Raw genomic sequence first — 12,368 nt, 5'->3', positions numbered from 1 at the left:
CTGAAGGGGTCATGCTGAGATGTTGAAGCTTGTCACCATGAAGAGAGCCTATGAGAGACTATTGGTGAAAATGCGGCCCAGTTGCAGCAGGAGAGCCTGGATGACTGCCAAGAACAGCTGCAGTAGAATGGAGCTGGCCTGAGCCTGTGAGACAAGCTGTGTGTGCTATAGAGGGCAAAGTGGGAGATGCGACCTCTTTAGGGGACATCAGAAGATGGTGATCCCAGGCCTTGGGCACTGAGTTATTACACTGTTGTATCTCTAATCTATCCAGGACTTTTATCATGAAGGGGTGTTGGATTTTGCCAAATGCCCTTTCTGCATCTAATGAGACAATAATCTTCTTGTGGTATTTCTCTTAGGGGGAGCTGGCTACCTTCAGAGAGAGAAGACACCCAAGGCAGAGGTCCTGACCCTGGGACCGTCTGAGCTCTGGGAGCAGCCATTAGAAGGTGGGGTGCATGGAGAAAAACTACGCTGCCCACCACAGCCACGTCCTTGGCAAACAATGGTAGAAACATCACAGGAAGAAAGCTTTTGCACTTCAGGGATCTGTCTCTACCATCTTGCCCTTTCATAAATGTTGGCAAACACCTGCTGATGGCTGGGAGTTGAAGACAAGTCTGACCAGACACATGGAGATTACTTATAATTCAATAGGGAAGGCCAGGGAAGGCCAGACAGATACCAAATCAATATGTAAGTTAGAACTGGGGAAGAACGCCATGAGATGAGAATAGCTGGCTTAATCAAAAGTCTGGCTCATCTTCCTGAAAAGAGAAATGGGATTCAGGGTGAGTTTTAAGAAGGAGAAGAAAGGGGCTGGAGAGATGGCTCAGTGGTTAAGAGTACTGACTGCTCTTCAGGAAAAGGTCCTGAGTTCAAATCCCACCAACCACATGGTGGCTCACAACCATCTGTAATGAGGTCGAATGCCCTCCTCTGGTGTGTCTGAAGACAGCTACAGCACACTTACATATAATAAATAAGTAAATCTTAAAAAAAAAATAGGAAGGAGAAGAAAGGGTGCATTGGCAGGGCCTAAATGTGTTCCGAGGACAGGGAGGCAGCCATAGTTGGCAGGGTAAGGGGCTACATTCATTCAGCACTGCTCAGGGCAATGGTTCTCAGCCCCAGCACTGCTCAGGGCAATGGTTCTCAGCCCCAGCACTGCTCAGGGCAGTGGTTCTCAGCCCCAGCACTGCTCAGGGCAGTGGTTCTCAGCCCCAGCACTGCTCAGGGCAGTGGTTCTCAGCCCCAGCACTGCTCAGGGCAGTGGTTCTCAGCCCCAGCACTGCTCAGGGCAGTGGTTCTCAGCCCCAGCACTGCTCAGGGCAGTGGTTCTCAACCCCAGCACTGCTCAGGGCAATGGTTCTCAACCCTCCTAATGCTGGGACCATTTACTACAGCTCCTCATGGTGTGGTGACCCCAACCATAACATTATTTCACTGTTACAGCATAACTCTAATTTTGTTACTTTCTATGAATCATAATATGAATTTTTTTTTCAAGACAAGGTTTCTCTGTGTAGCCCTGGCTGTCCTGGAACTCACTCTGTAGACCAGGCTGGCCTCGAACTCAGAAATCTGCCTGCCTCTGCCTCCCAAGTGCTGGGATTAAAGGCGTGGGCCACCACTGCCTGGCTCCAAGATTTTTAACCTATATAATATTTATCTTAGAGAAGTCTTCTATGCTAATGGGTACAGCGTGCCCTTCTGCCGCTGGAGGAAGTGTCTGTCCTGTCTCCCAGGACATTTGTCCTAAGTCCTAAAGTGTGGTGAAACAGGTGCTTCCTTCTCGATTGTCACCGTGGATGACGTATAAATTCAAGCGAGTTGGGTGTGGGATTCTTTACTTTAAGCTCTCTCTCTCACTTAAGTGTGATGGTTTGTATGTGCTTGGCCCAGGGAGTGACACTATTTGGAGGTGTGGCCTGGTAGAAGTGGATGTGTCACTGTGGGCATGGGCTTAAGACCCTTCCCCTAGCTGCCTGGAAGTTATTCTAACACTAGCAGCCTTCAGATGAAGATGTAGAACTCTCAGCTCTGCCTGCAGCATGTCTACCTAGATGATGCCATGCTCCCGCCTTGATGATACTGAATTGAACCTCTGAACCTCTAAGCCAGCCTCAATTAAATGTTGTTCTTTGTAAGACTTGCCTTGGTCATGATGTGCATTCACAGCAGTAAAACCCTAACTAAGACACATAGTATATGCCATTTGTATTTGAGTGGTTCCGTCATAGGGGCATATGTATTTACAATGTATACATTTTCTTGATTATTTTTGTAAACAAAGTTTCATGTATCCCAGGTTGGTCTCAAACCATGTAGCCAAGGATGGCCTTGGTTTTCTGATCCTCCTTTTAAAGCCAAATTGCTGGGGTTGCAGATGTGCATCACATCTCGTTTTCCTGAATCTGAGGATTGACTCCTAGGCAGGCACTGTGCCAACCGTGGCATACTGGGACTTGTAGTGAGTTTCTCACTTTTGTGTGTTTTCCTGAGAGTGGTTGATGATCTGTCTCTTGCTAGTGTGGAGCTCCTTGGCTGTCCCTTGAAGGGTGTTTATAGGAGTGACCTAGCAGAATTCCCTTAGCTTCTGCTCACCTATGAAATCCGTTATTTCTCTTTTGGTTCTGAAGGATAATTTTTGCAAGGTATAGTAGGTTTTTTAAGGACTCTTAATATGTATGAGTGTATATATGATGTAAGTGCTGGGTACCTGACCTGGGTCCTCTGCAGGAGCAGCCAATGCTCCATCCTGGGGCATGGTAATTTTGTTGACAAGTCGTCTTTGCCAGTCCTCTGGTTTGTGTTTTTTGCTGAGAAACTGGCTGCAAGGCAGGCAGCTCTTTGCTGTGGGGACCACCCCAATGCTTTAGGGCCCTCACTATGCTGTAATTTTGTTACTTTCTATGAATCATAATATGAATTACTCTTGGGGGGGCTTGAGACAGGGTTTCTCTGTGTAGCCCTGGCTGTCCTGCCTCTGCCTCCCAGGTGCTGGGATTAAAGGCGTGCACCGGACACATTTTTTTTGATCTTTTAAATTTTTTATGTGATTTGGTGTATTGCCTGCATGTATGTCTGTGTGAGGGTGTTAGATCCCCTGGAATTGGAGTTATACACTTCCTAAAATGGCCCAGGCTCTTTTGTTTCTGAATACTTGAGTAATCCTGGTGCCCAGGCTTTGAGTTTTTTGGGGGATGTCTCAGAGGGTCCCTGGTTGGTTGACACAGAAGCAGCACTCTTCTTGGAGAAAGCTATGTTCTCCCTTTTTCTGTCACTTGGAGATCCAGGGGAAGGCTATTTTGGAGCGACCCCTTTGAGGGGAATCTATTTGGCTTTGAAAAGTATTGATGGAGGCTGTTATCTTAGCTTGCGAGTTGGAAGAGGCCTTTGGGGTTTGTTGAAAGTAGTCAGTAGAGGTGGATACCCCTGACATGCCTGTTCCAGGGCAGGAGAGACAGGAGTTGGATAACTGGGTCATGAGAGGCAAGGTACTGATTGGGCAGAGGTCACTGGAGGGGAAACTGGTTACTCATGAGAATCTGATTGTCAGGGTATTATTGGAAGGCTATCAGGATTGAGCCTTTGTATTTCAAGGGGTTATCAGATTGATAGGTCCAGTCAGGCTGGACAGCAAGGACCACTTTGTCTGCTACTGGACTGATGGCTGAATTTTGTTCATTGTCACCACAATCCGCATGGGCTTGAGCCTATGGCCAGATACTTTCCTTTTAAAATGGGATCGGGGTCGAGGTGAGGATATTGTAACTATTTCCCCAGTTAAGTGATAAACCTTGGTGAGGAATTCTTTTCTATATTTTGTAGGGTTTTTGGAAAGAGATCTCCATGTTGTTTGGATCTGGCCCCTGTCCACAAGGCAGAACAGGATGTGTGCTTTTATAGGATTCTTCCGCTTACAACCTCTCTGGGTAAACGTGTGGGCTGGGGAGGATGTTGTCTGTGAGGGGTGGAGGGAGGAAGAAACCTGTGGGAGTCTGAGACAGAGAAGTCAGGGAGAGGCAGTCAGGCAGTCGGTGACAGGGAGGTGGGTTAGGGGTATACTGGGTGAGGTAGGTGGAGTTGGGGTGTGTTTGGGTGTCAGTAAATTGGACAAGATGAGGGTTCATAAGTGGGGTCAGAGAAAGTGGAAGAGGACTGGGCAGTTCAGGGGGTTGGAAGAGGGAATCCGAGGAGAAGAGGTTGATACTGTTGTAGCTTGTCAAAAGACCCTCACCCACAAAGACCATAGAGACCGCCATCGTTGCAAAAATGCATGAAGATTTTGCTTATCCAACATGTTGGGGAACCCCCTCTCAGTATGCATGCTGGAGGAGAGACCCAGAACAAAGAAAGAACACACTTTGTATACCTTTGTAAGGGCTGGATATAGGCACCAGGGTAGTTTGGCTTATTTTAATTGGTGTAGCCAATAACCTTTTTAGACATTGGTTGATTTGTATAGGGTGACTCTCATTTTGTCTGTCCTTGAGGTTTTTAGTGTGAGGCATGGTAGGGGAATTGTTAATCTTGTTTTGGAAGCTCAGTAATTTTGACCATTAAAACTATGTTTCTGCCGGGCAGTGGTGACGCACGCCTTTAATCCCAGCACTTGGGAGGCAGAGGCAGGCAAATTTCTGAGTTCGAGGCCAGTCTGGTCTAGAGTGAGTTCCAGGACAGCCAGGGCTACACAGAGAAACCCTGTCTTGACCAAAACAAAACAAAACAAAACAACAAACTATGTTTCTATATTTGTTTAGTCAGCCAGCTTTTTATCTGACTCTGTACTTGTCCTGCTAGTACAATTTCGAAAGTCCTTTTGAAGGGGGAAGGTACTGGGTAATCTTGAATTTATTTTGGATATTACAATACAAGGAACATTTTGGGCAGAAAGGATGTCCTCAGAGGTAAAGCAAGCTGGTACACAGGAACTTCAGGCCATTTATCATGCTGTCTCCTAAAGCTGTCCAAGTCTATGAGAACTTGAAAATCAAGAGTATCACGTTCAGGCCATGTGTTTTCATTGTCCAGTTTGTACTGGGCCCAGACGTCAGTTGGCAGGTGTACCAAAGGTCTGCTAGACCTAATGCCTTGAGGTTTGTTTTAAGGCAAACCAAAGGTGTGTCTTTATATATAAGCATGCATGGAATGGATATAGTGGACTCCGTTTGGGGGCAAGATAATTGTGGGAGTCGATCTGGTTACAAGTCATCACTGAAAATATAAAAAAAATATACCCCTGAAAGAAAATATTCCCAGAGAAACTAACTAGGCACTGGCAGGCTTTTATTAAATCCACAGAAGGCACAGAGAGTGACCCCAGAGAGAGTCACAGAAGGCAGCATTATTAGGGGTGAGATAGGGGTAAGCTTAAGGTTAGCTGGTCAGACCCTGATTGATAACTTAGTTAGGGTTTCCATTGCTATGAAGAGACACCATGACCAAGACAACTCTTACACAAGCAAACATTTCATTGGGGCTGCCTTACAGGTTCAGAGGTTTAGTCCATTATCATCATGGCAGGAAGCATGGTGGCAGACATGGTGGTGGAGAAGGAGTTGAAATTTCTACATCTTGATCCAAAGGCATCCAGGAGAAGACTGACTTCCAGGCAGCTAGGAAGAGGGTTTCAAAGCCTACCCCCACAGTGACACACTTCCTCCAACAAGGCCACACCTCCTGATAGTGCCACACCCTGAGCCAAGCCTAATCAAACCATCACAACTACAAGGAGGGACATTTCCAAATAATGTCGAGAGATATAATCCCACAAAGTTGTGTGGAAGACAGTAGGTTTTGTGTTTCCTAGAGGGTTGTCTATCTGAGGAATTGAGGCCTGTTACCATGTTGTAGGCACCCCAGTCAGCAGACTGAGAGAAGATGGTGTCACTGATGTTAAGCTATGTCATTCCTGTCTTTTCAGTCAGAAGAAATAGGGGCAGTTTTCTCTGGCTATTTCCCATGGACCTTGAATGTAGCAGAGGGCAGGGGAGGCTTAGGAATAACAAGCTCCTTTGGTTATGAAGAACACCCCACCCGCGTCACCTTGTGGTTGGTGAAGGCCTGCATGTGCTCCTGTAGTTAGAGAGACAGAGAAAAGCCTGACCCGGAGGCCAGGAACAAACTTATGACAGCAGCAGAGCCTATTTGTGGCAGGAGCCAGGGAAGTTTCAGGAAGATGGCTAGCTATAGAGCTATACAAGAGTCTTTCTTGCCTCTCCTTTAGCTTTAACTCTAGTTTGACTGATCATGATAGAAGCAGCATTCTTCCTGTAGAATGAGGCAGAGGCCACCCTTTTCTGTCATGATGAGATCCAGGCCTCTAAGGGAGTCCTGGATTCAGACAAGATTTGTGGGGAGTCAGGAAGTCACTTTGCTTTAGAGAGTCAGGAAGATCTTCTGACAACACTCTGAAATAGAATAGTGAGGTAGACAAGCTACCCATACTCTAGTCTACTCCTATAGTCATCCTCAGAACATTGAGAAGAGTGATCATCTGGATAACCCAATGATATTGGATAAACTGTGTAGAGGGGAGACAGGTATCAGTCCGTTGGAACCGTCTGGGTGGATGTGACCAAGGGTACAGGTACCTGTCCAGTTGGTGGGCAAGTGTTATGTCCAGTTTGCGAGACCCCCTAAGAGACCACCAGGGACCACAACTCCGATGTAAGCACATGAGAGTCTTTGAGTTTAGACTCCGGTCACAACCCTCCCTGTGAACAGGGAAAATGACACTCAGTTCTAGGAGCTTAGGGTTTATATAGGGAAAATTTGCAAGCTGGGGCTTTCAAGCCTTTGCCTTACATGATTGGGTAAATGGGTAAAAGAATGTTAACCTTCAAACTGATAGTGTTTATTGAAACAACAAGGAGAGACCACACATCTGAAGAGGGGGCATCTTGATCTGGGAATGATTAGTTCATTGTGTTATCGGGATCAGTTTTTCCTCTTGTTGTAAGCTGTTACGTCTATTTTTGACTGCTGGGAAAACTTGGTGGTCTCTTTCCCAGAGCCCAAGGGTGGGGGCCACATCATTCCAAGGACAGAAGACAGCAGCTTTCCCCAAGGTTTCCCCAAGGACGGCAGCTTAAAATAGACTTTAGAGAAAAAAAGATGGAATCTTTCTTGCTACCTTTTGCCTCTTCATAAGCAGGAGATAAGTTGACAGTCCACAAAGAAAAAGGAATGGAGGAGAGTGGGGAGAGGAAAGCATTTACTTTCTGTTTGCTTTTTCTCCAGCTGAGGGCTGGGAAGGCAATTCCCATACTGAGGGAGAGGGACTGAGACTGGATACATCCTGTGCTAGTACAGTGGGAAGGGGAAGAGGATAGCTGGGGGTCAGGGCAGGGGGCCGTTGGGAGAAATGTAGTTGTTCAAGAGCAGTTAAAAAGATGAGGTTTCCGCTGGGCACTGGTGCTCCACACCTTTAATCCCAGCACTCATTAGGCAGAGGCAGGCAGATCTCTGAGTGTGATGCCAGCTTGGTCTACAGCCGAAACTGCACCATGTCAGAAGCCATCTAGGAAAGGCTATGACACACAAGTGAGTTTTCTGGAGGTGGCCCACCATTGTGCATGGCGACAGAGGGTGTGCTCCGAGAGGCAAGGTCCCCAGAGACTTCATCCCAGGATTGCTTCTCGCTGCTGATCTGCTTTTCCCGCCACTATTACATAACTTAATGATTTCCTGGGTATTTATCTACTCTGTTGGGCAGATTTCCTACTGAATCAATATGCTGTTTAAAGGAGTTGATGATTTCATAATTCCTGATAATGATTTTGTAGAACTCCTAAATGGACATAAATAGTCTCAAGCCCCCCTATAGAATAAAAGCCATAAATAGAGGTCTGTATACCTTCTTGTGTCATGAGCTAACAGAACTAGGAAAAGAAAACAGGCTTGGAACAAATTTATGATCAAGGAAAACATTCTTTCTAGGTTAGGAATGAGGTCACTATCTGGTAATGAAAGCTCCCAGACAGGGATTGGGCAAAGTACTGTAGGTGCAAGGACAGTAAAAAAAAGAATGGACTGGTCGGTCTATCTATACGAGACTTCAAAATAATAAGACACAAGACAGATGATTTGTCTCTTGACAAAACTGTGCTAACTTGTGACATAAAAACTATTGTCTTAAACTTGTAATGAACTTGTGGAGCTAAAAAAATAAATAAGGAACGTTCAGTTAGGCACTAGTCTAAATGGAAAGACGTGTAAACAATTCTACCGTAACTCCCTAAACCTTATCGACCCATGACATGAACTATTGCCTTAAACTTACTATGAACTTATGGAATGTAAAAATGCTTAGAAAACCATGTGACCAATTATAAAAACTAAGAACCACAAAGTGGTGGTGTAAACCTTTTGTGCTTCCTCCACTGTGTTTGTGTGCCTGAGTTTTTCTTTTTTTCCTCTCTGGTTCACAAAGCATTAAGGAACTCAGAGCCTCTCACCTGGCCAGCTGAGAGGTCCCTGAGTCAAAGACTAAAGAGCCTGAAATAACTAAGTTTCTTTTCTTAATCCCCTGCTACTATCAGCAGGAATTAGCTGCCAGAAGCCAGTTTTTGGCCCAGAATAGCAAGAGAGTTAAATTGCCAGAAGCCATTAGCCTCTAGCCCCAAAGCAGTAAGAGAGAGTTAATGGCCTGAGGTCACCATTCTCTGGATCACCTATCTGTGCCTTACCTTAGTACTTGACTGTTGGGTCTGGTCCCCTCAACACAGAGAAACCCTGTTTTGGAAAAACAACAACAGAAGAGGCTTCTGGGGTGTTCTCAGAGCAGGGCCTGTGAGTAGAACGCCTTTATGTGAAGAAAAGAAAAGCCAAGGCTTTGATAGTAGAGGGCCCTGTGACATGAACTGGGGAGTAGACGGGGAGTGTCTACTATTACCGGGAGGACAGTCCTGTTGACAAGGTTAATTCAGTGGTGATGAGGGTATGTAATTTTAACCATGGCTGGAACGAGAGGGCAGGGGCAGGGAGTCTACGGAGGCTGCCTTGGCAGAGATGGCTGAAGAGCAGTTGCCTGACTGTAGCTGGCATGGAAGAAGTCAGACCAGGCTATCATCCTATAGGAGTGGACAGGTGCCGGTTGCCCTCCAAGGGCAGTCCACTCCCCAGTGTCCTGGCTGTTTGCAACGCAGGCAAAGTCCTGCCAGGATCTTGAAGAGTGGATGTTATATGAGCTGGTGTGGCAGAAGGACTCTGTTCTAGGGGTTAGCGGCAATCCTGAGAGACAGGGACTGTAGCAAGGAACAGTCTTCAAACATTTCCACATGCCCATAGACCCCATGTAAAGGGTCAAAGTCATCTCTTTCCTCTTCCTCTTCCACCAGAAGAGTCTGCCTCTTGCTAATAAATACAATCCCATCTTTTGAAGGTCAGGCTTCTCTCTCTTTCCCACTTCCTGTCCCTTTGAACTACCTCAGAATTTCTAAAAAAAAAAAAAAGATTTATTTAATTTTGTTTTTGAGTACACTGTCACTGTCTTCAGACACACCAGAACCTCATCAGATCTCATGACAGATGGTTGTGAGCCATTATGTGGTTGCTGGGAATTGAACTCAGGACCTCTGGAAGCGCAGATGGTGCTCTTGACCGCTGAGTCATCTCTCATCTATCTTTCACAGCACAGAAACTCAGAAAGGGAATCCAGGCTCCATTAGTGACCTGAACCCTCCCACAAACATACCTCCCTTGCTAATATGTGGTGCAGTGGGGAGACAGTTAGCCTATAGCTGCTGGCAAAGGGTAACTGTGAGAGCTGTAGTCATGGGAGCATCAGAGCTCTGTAGTACAGCCCAAACCAGCCCAAACAGCAGTACCTGCAAGGACCCTCATGAACTTCCCTTGATCTCCTCAGCTTGCTGGTCCTATGCCCTAGGGTGGCCTGTAAGGGCCACATCTCTTTGAGGCGTCTCTCTAATTTTTCAGTCTTGCTCTGACACAGTCTGAACCTAACAGGAGGCCAACTCTCCATTCAACCGGATCATGTATCTAACACAGCCAAAGCATTCGGACAAGGTAACCTGAGGGACCTAACTCCAAGGCAACCTGGTTACATCTTTGAGACTAGCTCAAAGGCTCCAGTGGCTTTCCACTGGCAGTGGGATCATTTGCTGGTGTTCTGGGAACTCTTCATTGGCCAGTGTAGTGGCTATTCGTGGTTGTCAGCGTGAATGAACTGCAATTCAGAACTGGAGGGCTCACCTGTGATCCTGATCTTGAGGCTGGGAGATACAAGTTTCTGACCTGGACCTTGCCATGGAGATCTTGAGGCATAGTGGCTATGAAACCCAGGAGACTAAGGCAAGGTCTCTGAGTTCACGGTCATCTGGGACAAAGCAAGCCCCAGATCCAGGTGTGGTGGTACACAACTTTAGTCTGGGCCACCCCTTCTACTGGAGACCTGCATAAGATATTGGAAGAAGGAGGATTCTCTCTCGCTCTCTTTCTTCTTCATCTGCTTGCCTTGTGGGACTAAGCACCTGCTAGATCCTTGGACTTCCATTCACAGCTGCTGCTGACCATTGTTGGGGGTTGGACTGCAGACTGTAAGTCATCAACAAATTCCCTTACTATATAGAGACTGCCCCTAAGTTCTGTGACTCTAGAGAACCCTGACTGATACAGCCTGCTTGACTTGGTTGACAGAAAGCTCTAGGAACTTTTCCTGTACTTTTTCCCGTACCTTGACCCCTGGGAATGTGCGAGACTGGGGTTGCTCACTCTCCTTTTTTTTTTTTTTTAACTTATTTATTTATTTTATGTATACGAGTACACTGTAGCTATCTTCAGACACACCAGAAGAGGGCATCAGATCCCATTACAGATGGTTGTGAGCCATGATGTGGTTGCTGGGAATTGAACTCAGGACCTCTGCAAGAGCAGTCAGTGCTCTTAACCTCTGAGCTATCTCTCCAGCCCCTCACTCTCCTTTTGAAGCATGTTTATTGTGAGCAAGAATGTAGACACAGGTAGTTGGTATAGCAAGGTATGTTGTATTAGGCTGCTCACCTGTATGACATATTAGCAAAAGGTCAGGTGCAGTCTCTAATAGTGGCCTCTGATTCAAGGGTCAGGATCCTGGGGAAGACTGTCCAGCTGCAGGGCCGATGAAGGTCTCTCCAGATGTGCAGAGCATTGCTCTTGTCTCTGTTTAGGTACTGTCCAGTGGAGGCCATGGGGTTCTAGGGCTGTGTCTGGTTATCTTGGGTCACTGGGTTCTGGTTATCAGGTGCAGCACTGGGTGTAGTGGAGTTCCTAACTAAGCTATTTTTTTCAGGTTTACCGGCTTTTTTTTTTTTTAAATATGCTCATTACATTTGGTTAATCGAAAATCTGAGGGATACCCCTGGGTGACTCAATTTAACCCATGTTTTTACCTTGGTTGCACGCCTGCCATGGGTTCCAAACTGTCCATTCCAAAGGACATACCATTAGCCTGGCTGAAGGCTAATCTAAAAGAGCTCTCTATGGGGAGACCTCAAGACACTAACTTGCTCAGCTCTTGGTCCCAATCTAGCCTCCATGCACATTGGACAAAGGCTACTGCTGGCCAAAACTTGGAAGTTTTGATTTTAATATCTAAATTGATTTAGATAACTTCATAAAACGAAATGGGAAGTGGCCTGAGGCCTCTCCCCCCATATTTCTGCATTCTTAACACCCTTACTATATAGGCTCCTCGAAGCCAGCTTTTTCCTCTGGTAGAGGAGTCCAACTTCCAGGAGGAGGACTGTGCCCCCTGCTGTGCGCACCAGTAATCACAGTCCTGACTGTTAAGAGGTCAGGCTCCCATCTCTCTTTTGCTCCCTGTCTGTTCCTTTGAACTGCCTCAGAAATCTAACAGAAAGGACGTGTACTAAACTCCTTTGTGTATACTTTGTGTACTCGTCTCTTATGACTCTCTCAGGGATACGCTTCCATTTAAGTAATCGTTAATAAAACCTTCAGAGCCGGGCGGTGGTGACACACGCCTTTAATCCCAGCATTTGGGAGGCAGAGGCAGGCAGATTTCCGAGTTCGAGGCCAGCCTGGTCTACAGAGTGAGCTCCGGGACAGCCAGGGTTACACAGAGAAACCCTGTCTCGAAAAATCAATTAATCAATCAATCAATCAATCAATCAACCAAACCTTCAATTCTGCTTCATAAACTGGCTAGTCCTAAAACCGTCCGCATGGAAGCCAAGAACTCGTTTGTCCCTCCTTCCCGCTTCTAGCATCCTCGGGATGCTGAGATGGCTGCAGCAGGCAGCAACATCTCCGACCCCGCTAAGCTGACAGGACGAGCACGATCCGGTTGGTTCCCACACAGCCAGATTTCTGTATGTCCCACGTTACCATCCCACTTC

Source organism: Mus musculus, chromosome 5 (genome assembly GCF_000001635.26).
Source record: "Mus musculus strain C57BL/6J chromosome 5, GRCm38.p6 C57BL/6J".
Taxonomy (NCBI): domain Eukaryota; kingdom Metazoa; phylum Chordata; class Mammalia; order Rodentia; family Muridae; genus Mus; species Mus musculus.
Note: the sequence above shows the minus strand (reverse complement) of the source record.